At 51.5% G+C, this 20,366-nt stretch overlaps 1 protein-coding gene across 12 annotated transcripts in view; it reads right to left on the bottom strand.

Moving 5' to 3' along the window:
* The window catches only part of TMEM63C (transmembrane protein 63C), a 76,522-nt gene that overhangs the window by 42,892 nt on the left and 13,264 nt on the right, over positions 1 to 20,366 (bottom strand). For 4 of the 12 annotated variants that reach the window (XM_077941552.1, XM_077941551.1, XM_015144244.3 and 1 more), the window contains exons 2-3: positions 18,308 to 18,467; positions 841 to 903 (exon numbers count right to left, since the gene is read on the bottom strand). The gene's annotated coding sequence lies outside the window, so the exon portion shown is untranslated. The remainder of the gene's footprint in view (positions 1 to 840; positions 904 to 18,307; positions 18,468 to 20,366) is intronic. The other 8 variants (XM_028851718.2, XM_077941555.1, XM_077941559.1 and 5 more) reach the window with 3 other exon arrangements.

Below are 20,366 nucleotides of genomic sequence, written 5' to 3'. Positions count from 1 at the left end.
GCTCGCTCATCGCTCATCGGGTGACCTTGAGCAAGGCACTTATGGTCTCCATGCCTCACTTTACTCCTCTGTAAAGTGGAAATGGCAACAGCCATTAGTCCCCACTTCACAGGGCTCTTAAGAGGAGTGAGTTAGGATGTGTTCATCTTGTAGAACAATGCCTGGAACACGGAGCATCACATAAATATTTGCAAAATGAAGAATGGAGATCCAGGGGGCACCATGGAAAGGTTCCAGGAGTTGGAGAGAGCTGAGAGATGGGGATGGAGCAGGAATGAAGGTAAAGGGATTGAAGCAGGGGATGGGAGGTGGCCTGGGAGTCTGGGCTGCTTGCGCTCACTCACAGAACCTGCGACGGAGGGCCTGAGAGTAGTCCTGGAAAAGGAAGGGGTGCACAGAACTCTTCCCACTCCCACCCTCTAGATTAGCATCTAGCAGGATCCGGGAGTCTCTTGCTTGTCTTTCTCAGTTTCCCTAATTCCTGCTCCATCGAGCTCTGCCTAGGCCACCCATGGTTTCCTTGTTTCTACCCCAGCTGGCTAATTAACTCACTCACTAGCACGTTTAGCCAAATGCAAACTCGTAATAGTTACATCGAACACAGTACACTTTAATGGCATGCCTTCTGCCAAAGCATCAGAGTAGCGGCCAATGGCATTTCTAGGGTCTCTTGGAGGAAGGAGCTGGCATCTGAGCTACCTCGGGCTCTAGGTCAGCTACGGCAGGAGGCTGCAGTTCTGCTGGTGGTCACTGGGAGGAGCCCGCGCTAAGGAAGCGGGCAGGGGAAGGTGAAGGAAAGGCGATCCTGCAGGTGGAGAGGTCTGGGGAGACTTTTCCCACCTGAGTCACTTCTCCAGTGAAGGTCCACGTCAGGCTCAGAGGCTCCACTCAGCTACGGGGCTGCTGCAAAAGAACAAAATGCGGTGGAGAGACTACAAGACTTACAGACCCAGGAACTCCCTTGCCGGCAGCACCCTCCTTCAGGGCCCCTTTGGTCCTCTTTATGCTCAAATGCACACCCTTTATTAGAGCTCTGCTTTGCAAATAGTTTCTCCTGGTCTATTGCTTTTCTTTTCATTTTCTTGATGGTATCTTTTGAAGTACAGAAGTTTTGAATTTTGACAAAGTGACCAAGCTGAGATGTGAAGGGGGTGTAGGAGTTAGTCCTGTGCAATGGGAAAGCCTGGGCAGAGGCACCCATATTGGCAAAGACCCAGAGGGAAGGCCGAACATAATGTTTTGAGGAAGTGAAAATGAATGGCAGTGGCTACAGTGCAGAATAGATCACTACTGGCCCATTCATTCATTCACTCAACAAGAATGCATTGAGTATCTATTTCCGCTGGAAGTACAAACATGAGGTCCTCTCTAGGGAGCTCACATCCCAGCCTTTGGGGTTAGGGAGAGGACTGCTGTTGGGCGGCTTGGACCAGGTGGCCCTTCTACCTGGGAGGACCCCTAGTTACAAGGCCCCAGCCACTAAGCTTGGAGTGGGGCAGAAGGTGGGGAATTCCATCAAGCAGGTTGGTCAGATGCAGGTTTTCAGCTCAATCTGACTGTTCAACCTGCAGGGCAGTGAGGGAGGAAAAGAAAGGAGACAAGATCCTCACCCTCTCCCACCTCACCACCCTCCTCAGCTTTCCCAGGCAGCAAGCAGAGGCAGTAATGAGGGAGGCTGTTGCTGTGGAAACCTAGAGCAGCACCAAGCCTTTTCTCCTCATCCCTTCACCCTCCCTGGACCTTACTTCTTTCTGGAGGGAGACCTAGCTCTTGGGTGCAAAGAAGGCAGGCAGAAAATCCAGATTTTGGCTTACTGGAGACTAAAGCATCAGCACTGGAAAGAATGAAGCTAGAAACTCTGGGATGCCAACAGAAAACACAGCAGGGCCACCAGCTTAGACATCACTTTCACAGCATGGGACAAAGGCTGCCTGAGGCAATGGGAAGGATCAGGCTCTCTGAAGCCACTGACTGTACTTAATCCCAGATCCACATTTGCTAGCTTTGTGACCAGGGGCAGTGACTTCATCTCTCTCAGCCTCAGTTCCCATATCTGGAAAATGGGTATAATAACAGTATTGCCTCGCAGGGTTATTGCAAAAGGGAAGGAAGATAGTTCACACAAATCCACTTGTACAATGCTTGAGAAATATGACTGCTTAATTAGCCAGCGCTGCTGTCCCCTTCATCATCAGCTTATTTGTCAGGCTATGGTGAGAGGCCCAGACTGCACAGTCCCCACACTCCTCCTTCCAGCCTCTCTGTTCTGGGGCAGGCAAGAGGAGAGATGTGAGGATGGAAAGGTCCATCCACTATCCCTCAGACTGCAGCTGGTAGGTGGTGGTTGTTTCTGTCCTTCCTGTGCATAAGAAACAAATGTCAGCCTTGCTTTGTGGGCCAAAGAGGGGCAGTGGGAGATGATGTGAATGCTGGTTGATGAGGCAGGGTTTCAGGTCCCCTCCTAGCTGCACATCTTATCTGATGGGAAAGTGTGTGGCTCTCTTCCTGTCCCATTTCTCTTCCATCCTGGGTTCCTATGCCAAAAGCTGGCAGCTCAGCTGTTCTAGGCTTGGGCAAAGTTGTCCTTGGCAACTGGGCAAAGGCTTCAAAAAGAGCTAGCTTTGCCTTTCTGTCTGCCCCATCCTACTGCTCACTCCCAGGCCTCCAGACCTAGCCTGCTTTCATCCACTGCTGCCCTAACTAGCAAGGCCAGCACTTTGCTTCCCACTTCCCCTTCCAGATGAGTTAAACATCTCAAGGCCAAAGCCAAATCTCAGGGATGACCCCAGAGTTAGGATGGTCCAGGAGAGCCTAGGGAGGGATGAATTTTATTAATAGCTATCATTTACAGAGCAAGTAATATGGGCTAAATATTTTCTATTTAAGTACTAGCTCATTTAATTCTCATAAGTACCCTAGGGTATGAGAATCATCCCTAAAGGCAAGATAAAATTAAGGCCCAGAGAGGTTAAACAACTGGCTCAAGGTCATGGCCCAGAGAGGTTAACTGGCCCGAGGTCACAGTGCTAGTGAGTGGCAGAGCTGGCCCTGAAGCCAGACCATTTGTAACCCTCTGCTTTGCTGGCCCTGAGCCTCTGCTGCTCTGGACATGCTGAGCAGGGGGCAGAGGAAGGGGATGACCTTGCTCAGACTTTAGTCCAGGGACAGCAGCTTCCCTAGCCTTTAGGGTGATGCAGCGGAGAGCAGAGTGGGCTGAGCCAGGAACCCAGGCTGGATCTGCAGCCACTGAGCCTGCATTTCCCAGCACAGCCCAGGGCCCAGTCTGCTCCACCATCCCCATGAGTTCTCAGGAACTGGTCCATAGGGCATGTGTTTTGGTTTGGATTAGAGAATCACTATAGCCACAAGCCATGTCCTAGGAAAAGATGCTACGGATGGGGAGCCACCCCCACCTTCTCCCCTGACCCCATGACCCCCAGAGTGCACAAAGCCACAGCTCCTGCCCTGCCCTCTTACCATTTAGCCTTCCCAGTAGTTTCAATAATTAATCACCTTTCTGTAAACAACAGGTAAGATTATCTCCCATGGTTCTGGACTTAAACAAACAAGCTGGGATTCCTGGTCCTAGGCATCACCTCCCACCTCCCCTTCTTCCTTCTTCTCCAGGTCTCCTGTCCTGCCCCCATCACCTCTTGCCCCTTCTCACTGAGGGCCCCCCTCTCAGCGAGGTTCACTCTCACAGCTAGGGGGCTGGGTACTATTGGAGGAGGTGTGGAGAGAGGGAGGGTGTGTCACTGGAATGAAGGGCTCTGGTTCACATCGTTTACCACTGACATGTCCACTGGCCATAAATCTTTCCCTAAATATCAGTAAGCCCTTCCCTGCTCCATACCATCCTCAAACTCCTCAAATCTTCACGACGAAGAGTGGTTTGCTCAGCTTTACACATGGAGAAATTGAGTCTCCAGCAGACATGGAGATTTGCTTAAGGCTGGGGAAAATGGTGGATTGGGGATAGAACTGGGGTTTTTGGCTCCCCACTCACTGCTTTCAGTGACTCCTTAGCCTGGGAGGGGGTCACTGGAATCACCTAGAAGGTGTTTAGTAAATCTAGATACTCATGTTCCACCCCAGACATTAAGCATGAGGATCTCCAGTCAATTATTGTGTGCAGCCAAGACATAAAAGCACCAGACTGAGATTTCCAGGGTTATTTGCACCTAGAGAAGGAGTTCTTGATGACCCCAAAAGTTTTCTCACTCTTCCTAAATAAGGAGAGAGGGTGGGGAGATGTGGGGGTAAAGGATGATACCTCACTGCCTCTTAAACCATGTCACAGCGTGGCAGTTCATGAGGCTGGTCCTTATATTCTCCTCCCATGCAATCTCTTCCCCCTCCCCAAGCTGGTCGCAAATCTGTGGAGAGTTGGCTGAAAATCTCCAGAGGCCCACGCCACCTCTTCACTGGAAGTTCCAGGCTCTGGTATTCCTCCCGTTACCCCAGAGGCCACTGGCCTGGCTACTTCCTCAGGGTACTCTCTGTTCTGCCCCACCAGCCCCCTTATTCAGAGTTGCTTGCCCCACCCCTACACAGCTTGAGGCACTTCTTCCTGGACTTTGGTGAGCCTTGGTCTCATCAGCATTTAAAGCCCCTGAGTCCAGCTTATATTCTACTCCTCTGAACCTTCTTTCAGATGACCAGCCCTGTCTGCACCTTGTTCCCACCCTCTTCACACAGCTGGCCTTGCAACCACTGCCTGGGACTATCCTCTCACTTTTCCACGCACATGAGCAGCCAGCTCCCCAACAAACCCATGGGCTCTTTGATAGTAGGACCATGTCTTTCTCTTATATTTTCCATGGTTCTCCCAAAGACCATCACATAGTCGGCCTCAATGAGACAGAAGGCCCTTTACCCAGAGACACACTCAGGGGTAGGAAAGAATAAAATGTAGGTGGTTTGCACACATTTGCACAGTGCACAGAGTACATGAGTCCCAAATTTTTGCCCCCACATAGCGCACATTGGTTACCAAGTTTCCCTCCCCAAGTCACTGCAGGGAGCGGAAAGAGCATACAGCTGCAGGTAAGGAGACTGGGTGTGAATCTGGCTCTACTGTTTAGCAGCTGCTATTTGACCTCTTGCTATTCAGTTTTTTTCTTGAAGATCATATCTGTCCTGCATATACCAGGGTGGTTATGAGGGTTAGTTAAAGGAGATAGTGCATGGAGACTCTTTCTGTAAACTGTGCCACAAACATAAGTTGTTGCTTTTGCTGTCCTCTTCATAGGATCGAAGCCAGCCTTCCCTTAGAGGTCCCCAAACGTCCCCTCCGCCACAGTGGCTCCTGAAGCCTCAGCACGTGGTGAGAGGATTGGAGTTCCACCTTGCCATTGGGCCCATGATGTAAGCAGGGCAATGATACCATCGCTCCGGGCTGGGTCCATCAGGGCTCTCAGTACCATGGACAGCACCATGCTGGGCAAAGGCATTTCCGCTTCTGCTGCTCTCTGCCAGGGCTCGTGGGCAGGGCCAGGCAATTCTTGCTGGTGCCTCAGCCCAAGAATAAGAATAACAGCTAACACTTATTGAGTGAGTTCTATGTGCCAGGCCCTGTGCCAAGTCTCTTCAGGTGTCGACTGGGTTAAACCTATCAGGTTGCATGTGGGACACAGTTGATGCCCTCAGCATCCATTCCCACCTCTGTGCCTTCCTATCTTGCAGAAGCTGGAAAGTTAAATGCTACATTACCTTGCAGCTGGGGTTCTGGATACAGATTAGAGCCCATCAATTAGACATGCTGGAGATAGATTTACAAGGCTGAAGGGAGGAGAGGGAGGAAGAGGCCATCTCCCTGATACTCAGGCGGCGTTCTGCTGACAAGCCATGTCAAGGACAGGAAGGGAGTCTCTGCAGGAAGTTCAATGCCCAGTCTCTGGCTCCCAGGGAGGGGGTGGTGTGAGAGGCAATTGTGGTAAAAGCTGCAGCAGTTTTCTTATCCCTGGGTAGCAGGTGAAAGGACGTGAACTCCATGGCTCCAGTAATGGCCCTCCTGACTTGGAGAGAAGTAATTTGTCTGGAAGGACAGTTCTGCTCTGTTCTGAAGACCCAGTTTCTAATTTTTCCAGTGACTTCAACACCCTGCGGTTCCCTGTGTGAATCAAGCTGACTACAGCCTCATGTCCCAGTCCTGGTTTTACTTGAGATTCCTAGAGTGTTTTTTGTTTCCTATACAAAGACCAGGCAGGTTATATTATTAGCCCATCTTATGAATGAGGAGTTTCAGGCCCAGAGAGGTTAAGAGACTTGCCCAGATCAGGGAGCTAGTACCGTGAAGTTAGGGCCTGAGCTGGGGGGCTGGTTCCCCAGCTCCCTCCTGATCACTTTGCTGTGTGCCACCCTCAAGGCAGAGAACACTGATTCCAACAAGCAGGAATGAAGCTGCTAGGCTCAAGACGGAAGTACATCGAAAAAAGGAAAGGCTGACAGGGAATACTGGGACCACACTCCAGGCTCACGTGGGTGTAGCCCCTGAGGGGCCTCAGGAGGAGAAAGGGGCAAGAGAGGATATGGGCATTTGTGATGGGCCAGGCCTTCTTATGACTATCCCACTGAACATCGTTTATTCCTCACAAGCAACCTGAGAGGTAGCAGCCTAAGAAGTAAAAATCAGTATCCCCATTTTATATATAGAGAAACTGAGGCTCATAGAGGTTAAGTAACGGCCTAAAGTTACACAGCTGGAGAGAGACAGAGGCAGGATTGGAATCTAAGTGTCTGGCTCCACTACATCATGCAGCCTCTGAAGGCACAATTCCAGGAGGACTGTATTTCTGGGGTACAGGAGGATGGCCTCCCACATCTGTACTACATTTAAGGGACTCCCAACTAAAGAGAAGGACCAGGCAGCTTCTATTATTATCCCATCTTATAAATGAGGAATTTCAGGCCCAGAAGGTTAAGAAACTTATCCTCTTAACACCTCTGCAGGTGGCAGAGGGAGCTGGGATGCCGTCGGGAGAGAAGACCCAGGCTGGAAGCTGAGAGTGTTGGCTTCCCCACCCCATCCATCTCACCTCTGGTACCCCCCCAGAGATGCCTCTCCTTGGCAGGAAGTTTCTTTTCCTTGTCCTCCAGACCCTGGACCACAACCCATGTCTTTCTGCCCATGCCCCTGAGGCCATGAGCAGCCATGACAGTGCCCCTGTGGGGCTGGAGACAGAAGGCAGAGGCAGCTGTGGGGATGTCACAGTCACCCAGCTCCCTGGGAACTGGGCAGTGACTCAGGGAGACACGGGGAGGAGGACAGGTGACTCCGTGCCTATGTTAAAAATGTAAAATAGGAAATAAAAACAGCAGGACACAATGCTGCTAAATGAAATGGTCTGGATTCTAAAAAGAAAAATAAAAGAAAAAAACTAAATTATATCACATTCTTTTAATAGTCCTTAACATTTTTTTCTGAGTTTGAAAAACTATTTAATATGAATATGTATTGTTGTTTCTAATTAGAAAAAGATCATATATTAAAAGGAAGGCTTGAGATTGACAGGCATCCATGTAACCAGCTTTCCTCCCGCATCAAATCCCTCTTCCCTTCCTCAAATGCCCTCATTGTGATCAGCTCCCACTCAGACTTGTTGACGGGGAGGAGAGGGTGGAGGGACTGAGCTCTCACGGTGACATGGAGCCCAGTGGTTCCTGTGCAGGCTGCCTACTCAGAAGAGTCAAAGCCTGAATCCAATGCCATCTCCTCTCCCTCCCCTGTCAGGATCTGGCTGGGCCACATGCAGGCAGATCAAGACTTGACTTTGCACCATCGAAGCCAAGGTGGCCACCAGGTCCCTGGGCGTCTGCCTGGAAGCCAGAGGCAAGCCCCCATCCCTGCTCCACCCCAGGTCAGTGGCTCCTCCTGACAGCAGTGGTACTGTGCTGACTACAGCATCAAGTCCCAGGGGCAGAGACCAGGAAGGGGACTTGGAGGCCTCCCCAGCACAGCTCTTACTAGGGCAGGCAGGAGCAGCCTCCCCAGCCCCCTGCCCCAGCCCTCCCACCTCCCTACCCCAACTCAGTGGATCAGTGGAAGATGGTGGCCACTGTGGCCCCTCTAGTCATTTTTTGGGGTGGTCTAAACCTAGACTCCTATAGGGAAGGGAACAAAAGAGAAATGGTAGCCTCCAGGAGGTGGGGGGTGGGGTCCTGAATGGGCCTGGTCTCTAGACTACCTCTGAGCCTGACGGAGGGCCTATGTGCACTCTCCTCCAGGTGACAAAGTATGTTTACAAAGTCATCATCTCACCTGGCTCCCACAGTCCTGCCAGAGGAGAGGTACCAACTGTCCCCATTTACAAAGGAGGATGCTGAGGCCCAGAGTGGGTGCACAGCCTGCCCAGGCTCACACAACTAGCAGCTGAGCAGCAGGGGTGGAGATCTAAAGCCAAGGCCCGAGCTTTTGCACAGCTCCCTGCTCCTTCTGACATCTGAGCTCTCGGGTCCTGTCCTGCTCCAGGGCAGAGGCTGGGACTAGGGGAGGCCCTCTTGGTCCCAGGAGCCTCTCCAGTCTCACCTCCCCCAGTTCCCCACGAGGAGTCTCAGCTCCAGCCAAAGGAAGGCCCCTTGCCCATCAAACGCCTTGGTTGTCTCTGCCCCCTCCATTCCTCCCCTCTGTGGAGGACCTTGATTCTTGCCCAACAGAAGTGCTCCATTGGCAAGGCCCAGTTCAACTTGCTTTCTTCAGGCAGCCTTCTGGGTACACCCCCAGGTCTTAGTGATCTCACCCTCCCTTCCATCCTACTGTTCTCACTTACTCTTTCCTGAGTTCTCACCCGGGTAGGGGTTGCTAAAGAGGAGGAGATGTGTTCCTACCCTCCTCAAGCTCATTCTAGAAGGGGAATGAGAAAGGCCTTGGCTGAAAGGCAGTGACAACGCGGTGTGAGAAGGGCTGGCAAATGCACCGAACCCAGTCTGCAGTGCCCAGGGAGGCCTCCTGGACCAAGCTGTTATGGAATCAGCTAGAAGGGCTTTCTTCGCTCTCCTTAACTTTGCCACCAAGGCCTGGGTGTGCTGCCCTTCTAGTGTTCTGGCTTCATCGTGTCAAACTTCCCCCTCACTTCCATCTCTAGCCTCCTAGGTTGTTCCCTCGGTGTCTGGAGCATTGCCATCTTCCCTCCTGCCACAAGGCCTTTGTATATGCCAGTCCCACCACCTGGAAGGTTCTCCCTCCCATTACTTGACTCATTCTCCTCCTGGTTAATCTCAGCTCCATTTTTGCTTCCTTAGGGAAGAGCTCAGGCCAGGCCCAGCTCCCCAAGTCCCATGCCTCCGAGCATCTTGGGAGGCAGGCATCATGCGTGCAGTAAATGTGGCTTTCTAGTACTAGACTCTCTGGGCCCAAGTTCTGCCTCTGCTACTTACTAGCCCCATGTCTTTGGGCAAGCTTCTTAACCTCCCTGTGCCTCAGTTTCCTTATCTGTAAAATGGAGATGTTAATAGCACATGCCTTATTGGGTGGATGTGAGGTTTAAGAGAGCCAACTCACATGAAACATTAGAGCAGTGCCTAGCACACTGCAATGGCTCAATAAAGTTAAGTGTAATTTTCCTTGTTGTACCTAGTACATTCGATGTTGTTTACGGGATGACGTAACAGATGGCTGACTCCCCACACCTCCCCGCAAAGGGAAGCTCCTTGACAACAGAGCCCTTGGCTGTGTTTGCTGATTATTTCCTCTGCTGTGCTGGATAGGGTTGAGTGCTTTACAAATATTTGCAGAAGAAAGGAAAGATCGGCAGTGGGTTGGGGTAGGACTCATTTGGCCCCCATGATGTCAAACCCAGAGTGTTTTGGCTGGAGGAGATCTTACAAATCATCTAACTTAAGCCCTCCTTCCACAGAGGGACAAAAGGAGCATTTCCCTGGTCTAGTCCCAGAGGGCTGAGCAGCCCTTGCCCACCTCTGTCTCCCCCTAGGGCTTTGCTCAAAGACTGTCATGGCAAATCTCAGACTGGGGCATCTGTTTCTGTTTTGATTTTTTAAAAAATGTGGTGCATCTCATATTTGAGTGTTGTGGAGCAAATACATTCACCACAACTGGGTGAAGCTGCAGGATCCAGTTCAACCCTGAGTTACTGCTGCAATTCTCGTCTCTGTGGCAACAAGTCCCCACTGAGTCTTCAGCCAGCAAGGCTGGGCAATGGCTCAGCTCAGCTCCTGCAGGGCCCCTGGGCTAAGATGCCGGCAGGCAGGCAGCATGGTTCTCCCTCCAGCCTCTCCCCTGACTGCTTCCTCCGTAGGAGTCTGGAGGGGGCAGGGAGGAGCAGAGGGAGGTGAAGCAGCCATAGGGATACAGCAGCAGAGGCCCCAACCCCAGAGTCAGCTCCAGCTAGAGCTGGGTTGAAGGCTGCCAGTGGGGAGGTGCCCACCAGCAGGAGCAGCCTATTGGGGCCACCCACCCCACCTCCTGCTGCTGCCAGGATGGGCTCTGATCAACCAAAGCTCTGCAGCCAGTCCCACTCAGATCCAACCAGCTGTTGACAATTTATTACTGTCTAGACAGAGCCAGCCTTCACTGAACACTTGCTCTGGGCCAGCCCCGAGCTAGGCGCTGAAGAGGCAGGGATCCATAACATATGGCCTGTCCTCAGCAAGCACACAGTCAGGTGGAGGAGACCCAAGTGGTGTGAAAGCAGCCAGAATAAACGACAAGTGGTGCGTGGCCAGGCAGGAAAAGCAAGATGCAGACGGCACATGGAGAATGCTGCCTCCTGCATGTCTCTGTTTCCTCTAGAAGGATGCACAAGAAACTGTTGCCAGTGCTTGTCTTCCAGGCGGGGAACTAGGTGGCGAGGAAGCAGGGTGAGCAAGCCTTACCTTTCACTCTGTTCTCTTTATTGCTTTTTTTTTTTCCCCCCGAGATAGAGTTTCACTCTTTTGCCCAGGCTGGAGTGAAGTGGCAGGATCTCAGCTCACTGCAACCTCCACTCCCCCGTTTCAAGCGATTCTCCTGCCTCAGCCTCCTGAGTAGCTGGGACTACAGGCGTGCACCACCACGCCCGGCTAATTTTTGTAATTTTAGTAGAGACAGGGTTTCACTATGTTGGCCAGGCTGGTCTCTAACTCCTGACCTCAGGTGATCCACCCACCTCGGCCTCCCAAAGAGCTGGGATTACAGGCATGAGCCACCACACCCAGCGTCTTTACTGCTTTTTGAATTTTGTACTATATGCATACCTAACTGTTTCGAACAAAACAACAAAACCAAACTGAAAAGCAGCATCACCAGGTAAATGTTGTAATAAGGATGTAGGCTTCTCAGTGCTGGACACCCAGAGTGGAGGAGTGGATAGCTCTGACACTCAGGGGCTCTCTCTCCTCTCAGGAGCTCAGCGCTCCATGTGCCAGGTAGAGGAGTGTGTGTGTGTGTGTGTGTGTGCGCGCGTGCCTGTCTGCCTCTGTAGCTATGTGTTTGGGATGTGTAGAGCTACTGGGCTGAACAGTTTCCTTCCAAAATGCATGTCCACGTGGAATCACAGAATGTGACCTTGTTTGGAAGTAGGGTCTTTGCAGATGTAATTAGTTAAAATGAGGTCATACATGATGAGGGTGGCCCCTGAATCCAACAACTGCTGTCCTTAGACGAAGCCATGAGAAGACAAAGGGAGAGACTGGCGTGAGGCAGCTGCAAGCCAAGGAATGCCAAGAACTGCTGACAACCCCCAGGAGCTAGGAAGAGGCAAGTAAGGATCCTCCCCTAGGTCCTGCAGAGGGAGCATGGCCCTGCTGACCCCTTGATTTCAGACTTCTGGCCTCTAGGACTGGAAGAGAATAACTTTCTTTGGTTCTCTTCTGTGGTAATTTGTTGCAGAGTCCTAGGAAGCCAATACAGTGGGTCTATGAATTGGTGCTTGTGTGTTTTGAGGTGTGTGTGTCCATGTGTTTGTGTGTGTATCTGAGTATGTTTTGAGGGGTATCTGGTTGTGCTTGGGAATGTGTTTGTGATTATAATCTGGGTTTTAGATGCTTGTGTTTTGGGTTGCATGCATATTTATGTGTTCATAGGTGTGCATATTGAGTTGTATACACTTGTGTGTTTTGGGGCTTGTGTGAATGTATGTGATTTTAGCCAATGATCTCTAGGGTCTCCCTTAGCTGTGTCTGCCCTGGGGCCCCGCTGCAGGCAGCACGTAGAAGGGATGCTGGGCAATGGCAGCGGGGATGGAATGAACTCAAGGCCAGGTGGGAGCAGCATCCTGTCTGGTCTAGGACCACCTGGGAGAGGACACGGGCATCTCAACTGTCCCCATCGCACCTGCCCTGTCAGTACAATGATCTCAGCCTCGGGATTGGGGGTCCAGTAGGAGCCATGTCCTGGGGGCCCAGCCCCAGGGGCCTTCTTGGAAGCCTTCAGCAGGGGAGAGACCCCCTCACCCCCAGAGACACACTAACTCCTCTCCTCTTTGGTGTTAGTTTACGGGAAAGTGAACGCACACCCTTGAAACATTACAGCAATGGGTCTCACACTTTGGTGGGTCACAACCAGCAGCAGGGCTTGTTACACCACAGATCGCTGGGCTCCACCCCAGGGTTTCTGCTACAGCAGGTCTCGGGGAGCGCCTGAGAATGTGTATCTCCAACAAGTCCCTGAAGGATGCTGATACCGCCGGGCCAGGGACCTCACATTGAGAGTCACTATCCTAGACCACAGAACAGGAGAGGGAGGCTCCTCTTCAGCCTCCTCATTCGACCCCCAAGACTTTGGTGTGGGCAACCTCGAGTTTGAGGACAGGCCCTGGGAAAGTCAGGCTCCAGCTGATTCTTTCAGTCTCACTGCCTCTGCCAGCTGCCCACCCATCACTCACAAAATAATTTATTCAGCAAATTACGGTCCAGACTCTGTTCCCTGAACTCGAGGTGCCTACAGGCAAGACACAGGCTCTAGTGGGTACACAGACCCCTAAGGAGACCATAACAAGACCACATAGCTGTACTCTGGAGCTCTGTTCAAGGAGTACTGGGAGCACAGCGGAGGAGCTCCTGCCTCAGAACTGGAGAATCCCGGAAGGCTGCCTGGAGGTGCCAGCCGAGGCAGCTCTTAAAATATGGATACCTTCTCTTTGCTGTGGATGTGACCACAGAACACTTCCCACTTGGTTTTCTCTCGGCTACCTTGCTCTTAGCCAGCCTACTGGGAACATTTTATGAACGCTTTATTAAACTGTCACCAAAAAAAAAAAACAAAAAAAACAACAAAAAACAAAAACAGCACTAGATCAATTGAACTGAGTACTTATTACCCTTATTACCTGCCAGGGGCTGTGCTAAGACTCTGGAAGCACAAGAGCACCTCTATCCTCACATCACCACCAAGATGGGAACCACTGTTCTTAGTGAGATTTGAACCTAGCCAGTTGGCCTCAAGGCATCACATTCCTAGCCTGAGGACACATGGGCCTCCTACCCTGTGGAGAACAGGGCAGAACGGTCCAGGAGGAGACCTTGGCACGCATAAAAGCCAGCCGAGAGGCAGATGGGGAGCGGGGGCAGGACAAGATGTGAGCCTAGTTCAGGTCCCCTGGATGGAAATGCACCACCCCTCAGGGGCAGCAGAGCCGGGACGGGGACCAGGTTGAAGCCTGTTTCTGGGCTCTGGCACCATCTGTTTAAATAGGGCTGGAGTCACATTGGCTGCCTCGTGTGCTCTCTGAGTACAGCTGGTCCAGTGATGGGTGGGAGGCAGATAGCAGAGGATGTGGGTCTGGCTCACAGGGCCTCACAGGGCCTGGGGGCCATGAGGGGCCTGAGAATCCCTGCTACACTAGTGGGAGCTCTCTATTCACAGGTTTGTTTGTGATGAAGGTTAGCCCTGCAGGGAGGCTGTGCTGAGAGGCTGAGGGGTGGTGGCTGGCACAACCTCCATGACTCACGGTGGCCCCACATCTTAGCTCCCTAGCAGTCTCCATGTGGCTCTGGGGATCACCATAGCCTCCTTAACTAGAGTACAAGCTCCAGGGCAGGAGCCAGCCTCCTCTGACCTTGCTCCTGCCCTTTGGGTAGGGGATCAGGAAAGCCACAATGATCCAGGCTGAATGAGGACTTGAATGGTGACCTGAAGCCAGATGATGGAAAAAGAGAAAGTGAACTGCAGCTGCAGCAAGACTTATTTCAGTTAGACACAAGGAAGCACTGCCCTGGGAGACTGAAGGGAGTACTAGCTATTTCTGGGGGAAGAGAGGGATCCCTCCTTCTGTCTGCGACAATCTGCCTCTCTGGAAAAAGTACAGTGGGGATTTCTCTCTCCTCGTCCCTCACCAGCTCCTCCATCATCTCTCACCTACATTTTAGTCTCCTCTCTCCTTTCCTGCCTGCCTCCACTTCTGCCTTCATTGCCTGAGTGGGCCTGGCTTGTCACAGTGTCGCTGGAAGCCTTTGAGCAGGGACACAGTTTAGCCAGCGTTCACTGAGTCCCACACCTGCTGGAGGTGAAGGAGCCCAGGCCCTGCCCAGAGCACTTCCAGCCAGGTAGAGACACAAGACAGGAAAACCAGTGCCTACACCCAAGGCAGAGTAAGAGCCACATGCTGAGAAAGGAACAAGCCAAGTTGTAGGGCTCAGAGACCACAGCTCCAGGGGTCAGGGAAGGCCTCGGAGAGGTGGCATTTGGAGGGTGGGTGAGATATCTATACTGACAGAAACCAGTGGGATCAAGGATAGTCCGGGCAGAGGGACAAATGAGAGGAAGAGGGAAACAGACAGCGGACTGTTCCAGAAATGACAGGCAGACTAGCTTGGCTGAAGAAGTGGGGTGAGAAGGGTCTGGTGAGATAACAGGCAAGTTGGGACCAGATCATGAGGCCCTGAATCTCAGTTGAATGATTTGCACTTGATTGTATAGGCAGTGGGGAGCTATTGAAGGTCTCGGAGAAAGGGCATGACATTATCTGGGCTGGGACTAGAAGAGCTTCTAGATTTTGCTCCTATCCCAGGATCTCATGAAAGGCACTTGGCCTTGATTCTGAGCCCCCGGGCCTCTCAGGAATCCCCAAGGGGAGCAAACAATCTGTGTGTCTCAAATGTTGCCTTTCCAGTGAGGTCTGTCCTGACCATCCTATTTAATAACGCAGCTCCTCTGGCACTGCTGATTGCTTTCCCTTTCCTTCTCTGTGTTTTTCCCCCCATTGCATTTATCTCCTTCTAACATACATCATCCATAATTCGCTGTTTATTATCTGCTCCATTTGAATGAAAGCCCCCTGAGGGCAGGGTCATGTCTGTTTTACTTGCTGCTGCCTAGTCCAGTACCTGGAATCCCAATAGATTCGTTCATTTTTCAAGTGGATAAAGAGAAAAATACCATCTTGCAGGAACCAGCATGCTCTGATTTGCCCCCTTCCTGTCCCTTCACTGCTGGCTTCCTGGGCTTGGCAGCACTGAGCCTCCAAGTGGAAAAATCTCTGAGAACACCAGGCAGAGCTGCGCTGCTTCCCTCCCGCACTTCCCACCCTTGCCAGGAGTCTGGAAACATTCGAACTGTTTCCTGCTTCTGCCAAAACCACCACTATTTTCCTTTATCTCAGCGTGGAGGCCAGGCGAGGACAATTTCCCCACCTAAGGAAAGCTGGAAGTCAGGACTGAAACAGCTCCACTCGGCAACCTGGAGAACAACTTTGACGGTCTGATCAGAATCGCTGCAAATTCCCAAGTGCCCACTCCATGCATGCAGTGGCTCTGGGCAGTTTGCACCATTGTGCCGTCACCCCGACTCTACGAAGCGGGTGTTATCCTCCCCATTTCACAGATGGGAAAATAGAGAAGTTCATTGACACGGTTGAGGTCTCTCCACCAGATGAGGAGGCTGGTCTCAAACGCTGTTCTGTCCTGCCCCAGCCCAGGGCTTGTTCCTCCATAGTGTGTGGCCTCTCTTCCACCACAGGGGCTGAGATGCAGGATGGAGCTAGCTGAGTTCTCTGTCCAAGATGCCAGATCATAGGCAGTCTCTGCTGGCCTCAGGCTTCCCACTGCTCAAGGTTTTGGCCACAGCCCCACGATGAATGAGGACCATGATGTCAAGTCTGCTGCCTGGCCTGAACTCATCAGAGAGTACACATTATAACTGCGGTCACTGTCTGTCTGGGCAATGGCCAAATGTCCTCTCTTGACCCTGATGTGGACCAAGGCTGGAGCCCAAAATAGGGCTCACTGCATTTGCAGACCCAGTGGATCCAAGGGAAACTATCCCTAGCCTTGTGTGTGGATCCAGGGCCCCATATCCAGGTCTGCTCCTGGCCAGGCTATGGTTGGGGAGGTAGAAGAGCTTGGATCAAACCCCCAGATGTTGGCTGTAGGTGACTGCACTTCCATTCCTTAGGGACTCAGTTCACCCACCCTGAGGATAGAAACCCTCTCCCAACAAACATTACTGATTCCTTATTACATGCAAGGCAAACAATATCTGTCTCTGCCTTCAAGCCCTTAAAGTGAAGTTAGAGCATAGTCATTAACTAGGCAATGGGGAGCCACGGATGGTTGTAGAGCCAGGGACTTGGATGTCTGCACTGTGCCTTAGGGAGGTTGACCAGGCAGCAGACTATGGCTGGGAGAGAACAGACTTTTGCAATGATCAGATCTAATGTGTTAAGCACTTATTGGGTGCTAGATGTTGTTTCAAGCACTTTACACATATTACCATAGTTAATCTTCACCCTAGCGTACTATTGTTAACCCTATTTTGCAGATGAAGAGACAGAAATACATAGAGATGATGAAGCCAGTAGGTGATTGAGCTGAGATGTGAACCCATCTGGCTCCACTGCTGCCTCTTCTAGTAATCTTTTTTTTTTTTTTTTTGAGATGGAGTCTCCCTCTGTCGCCCAGGCTGGAGTGCAGTGGCGCGATCTCCGCTCACTGCAAGCTCCCCCTCCCGGCGATCTCCGCTCACTGCAAGCTCCCCCGGGTTCACGCCATTCTCCTGCCTCAGCTTCTCAAGTAGCTGGGACTATAGGCGCCCACCACCGCGCCTGGCTAATTTTTTGTATTTTTAGTAGAGACGGGGTTTCACTGTGTTAGCCAGGATGGTCTTGATCTCCTGACCTCGTGATCTGCCCGCCTCGGCCTCCCAAAGTGCTGGGATTACAGGCATGAGCCACCACGCCCGGCCCCTCTTCTAGTAATCTTGAACAACAGTCTGGCATAGGGCTGGGGCCTGGGAATGGCCAGAGGAACAGAAGTGACACACTGCCTGTAGCTAAGGTTCCCTGCGCTGGAGGGCTCTCCCAAGAAAGGACTAGGAAATTATAAAGGGGACGTAAAGAACTATATCTAAGATTACTTTTGTCAATAACAGCAACAATCACGATGTTCTTGGCCAACACCCCATGCAGGATAATATCTTCTTTCATGTAAGAGAGATTTGAGACACTCTCAAATAGAGAAGTCTTATCACAGTTAGAGCTTCCTCTGGAAAGCTTCCCGGACTCTCTAATCCTTCCTCAAAGATTTATTTATTAATGTATTTACTTACTTAAATAAGGAAGAAAGCCTCACTTAGATGCTAACCTAGCTTCAATACCTTCTAGCTTGGAATGTCCAGCCACTGTCAATGTTCCTTTTGCAAAGGGGGAAGGAGTTGCTGGAGGTAACTGGGAAGGTGGAAGGAGAGGAAGAGGAGCGTGGGGCACAGGCTGGACTGAGGGGCAAAGGGAGGCCAATGAGCCCAGGAAGGGCTGTACAAAGCCAAAGGGCTTCCCGTGCTGTTTTGACAAGATTACACCTGATTCCTCTGAGATGTTCAACCACAACATTGGAAACTACACTATTGATATAAGTAATGCTTGAGAAGTAAAAAGAGATTGCGGTTGGATTCTACCTCTAAGATCCCCAGCTCTAGTAGTCTATGAAGATACCATCTGTCTTAATCCTTTCCTAGAGGAAAAAGTGTCAAGAGTCAGGGAACTCTTGGAAGAGCCATGCCTGGCCGGATTCTGGGCTTGCCCCAAACCAGAGTCAGCTGGGCAAGAACCACCGGGGGCCCAGCTAGCAGCTCAGCCCCAGGGGAATTTCTAGGGGACAGAGGACATCCTAACCAAAACCAGAGCATCTTCCGCCCCTTCCCAGGCCTCATGGGCAGGGTCACCTGGGACAGCGCCCTTCGGAATGGGGTTAGGCCGTTCCTGCCCCTCTCTTGGCAGGTTGTTGGTTTAGGAGGGCTTAGGGAGGGCCTTTGCCCAAGTGCTGGCTGGAGAGCTGCAGGCCATGGGGCGGCCAGGATGGCCACATTTCCTAGGCTCAAGGTGGGGAGCTGGTGCTAGGGCTTAGCCCTGATGGGTGATGGGATGATGCCAGGGGCACCTACCTGGAACAGCAGCTGAGGTTTGGGGCTCAGGCCCCCCGTGGCCCCTGGGCTGTTATAGGACCTTCCCTCCTCTTGATCAGTCCCCAGGAAAAGGTGCTTCTGAGTGGCTCAGCCGTGTCCCCGCTTGATTCCTGACCCTGAGGGAGGCTCCTCCAAGGATCTACGGCACAGGGACAACAGAACCCTTTCAGGGCAGGCGGGCGTGCATCCCAGTCCTCCCTGGCCTCCTTGCAGCTCCTCCCCAAGCCCAAGCTGGCCAAGCCCCTCCCAGCTCCAATGTGCTTGTCAGTATCTCCCACAAGGCCTGCCTTGGGGAGCTCCAATGGGGTGAGGGGTACTCCGGAAGCATCCACGACCCCCAGCCTGCCCCAGTTCCAAATCCAGGCCAGCCAGTGCCCAAGCCTGGGTGGGTGAGCTAGGGGCTACCATTCAACCCAGCAGAGCATGAGCTGTGAGGAGGGGGCCATGGGGAGAGCACTGCACTGGGAGCCCAGGCACCAGCTGTCACTTCCCCTGCTAAGCTAGAGCACCCCATTTTCCCTTGCTGGTGTGGGGGTGTTCAGCCTAGATGCACAGACAACGCCAGCAGGGCTGAGCTGGGGGAGGTCAAAGGGGTCATAGACATCACCCACTTCAGAATCATCTGCGGGAGGAGGGGGAGGCCTTGCTGAAACGCAGGTGGAAGGGCCCTGCCTTGACCCACTGAACCTGAATCTCCAGGAAGGTGTTTGGGAACCTACATTTTAACAAGTTCCCCACATGGGTACCCATGAAGTAAGACTCAGTGGACGATACACTGGGAAAGGGCAGACAAGTCCAAGGATGATTTTATAATCCACAGAAAGGGATCATTGGTCCGTTTCCTGAAAGCAGCATCACAGGAGCCTGGTCTCTGCGGTCAGGCTAGCCAGGGAGCCCCAGCGCTTGCTAAACCCTCTCTAGCTCTCATTTTCCTCACGGACAAAATAAAGATTGGCGGTGATCTCTTGGGCCCGCCCACATCTGAAATTGTGAATGCAAGAAGAAGTGAACCACTGAGAAACGAATTTAAAAACAAAGCTCAGGGTGAGACATTTTAACTGGTATTCTCCCCCTTATAATTTGTTTCTCCTTAAATATTCTTGTTTTGTTTTGTTTGAGATGGGGTCTCACTCTGTTGCCCAGGCTGGTCTTCAATGCCTGGGCTCAAATGGTCCTCCTGCCTCCTCCTCCTAGGTAGTTAGGATTACAGGCACATGCCACCCTGCCCGGCTTTAAGTATGCTTTTTAAATTCTGAAAATAACATGCTTAGGGGAAAAAAATCAAACCATTCAAAATAATACACAATGAAAACGAAATCTAGGCTGGGTATGGTGGCTCACACCTGTAATCCTGGCACTTTGGGAGGCCAAGGTGGGAGGTTCACTTGAGCCTGCAAGTTAGAGACCAGCCTTGGAAACACGGCAAAAACCCAGTTCCACAAAAAGTACAAAAAAAAAAAAAAAAACCAAATTAGCTGGGTGTGGTGATGTCCACCTGTAGTCCCAGCTACTCGGGAAGCTGAGGTGGGAGGATTGCTTAAACCCAGCAGGTCGAGGCTGCAGTGAGTCATGATAGCACCACTGCACCCCAGCATGTGTGACAGAGCAAGACCCTATCTCCAAAAACAAAAAGAAGAAAGAAAGGAAAAAGAAACATGGCATGGATGGATGAAGGGACATCTCAGACCTATATCCCACTCTCCAACATAAATATCGTCATTTCCTAAATTTTCCTGAGAAGTTTTTCCAGAAATATGAACATACATACACACACACACAGACACACACACGTCTATCTATGCCTGCATCTTTATTTTAAACCCAACCAGGAACATATTCCCTGTACTTACATTTGCTTTGCTAATTAACATACATCACACATCTCTGCATACCACACAGACAGATTCCTCCATTCTTTTAATAGCTCCTAGTGTTCCACTGAACCAATGCACTACAATTTCTATGAATCTGTCCTTGTTGATTGATATTTAGGTTATTTCTACATTTTTTGCTGCACAAGCAAAGCTGTAATGAACAT

The sequence above is a fragment of the Macaca mulatta genome, chromosome 7 (assembly GCF_049350105.2).
Source record: "Macaca mulatta isolate MMU2019108-1 chromosome 7, T2T-MMU8v2.0, whole genome shotgun sequence".
In the NCBI taxonomy this organism is placed as follows: Eukaryota; Metazoa; Chordata; class Mammalia; order Primates; family Cercopithecidae; genus Macaca; species Macaca mulatta.
The sequence above is the reverse complement of the archived record's forward strand: the minus strand, read 5'-3'. Positions and strand labels throughout refer to the sequence as shown.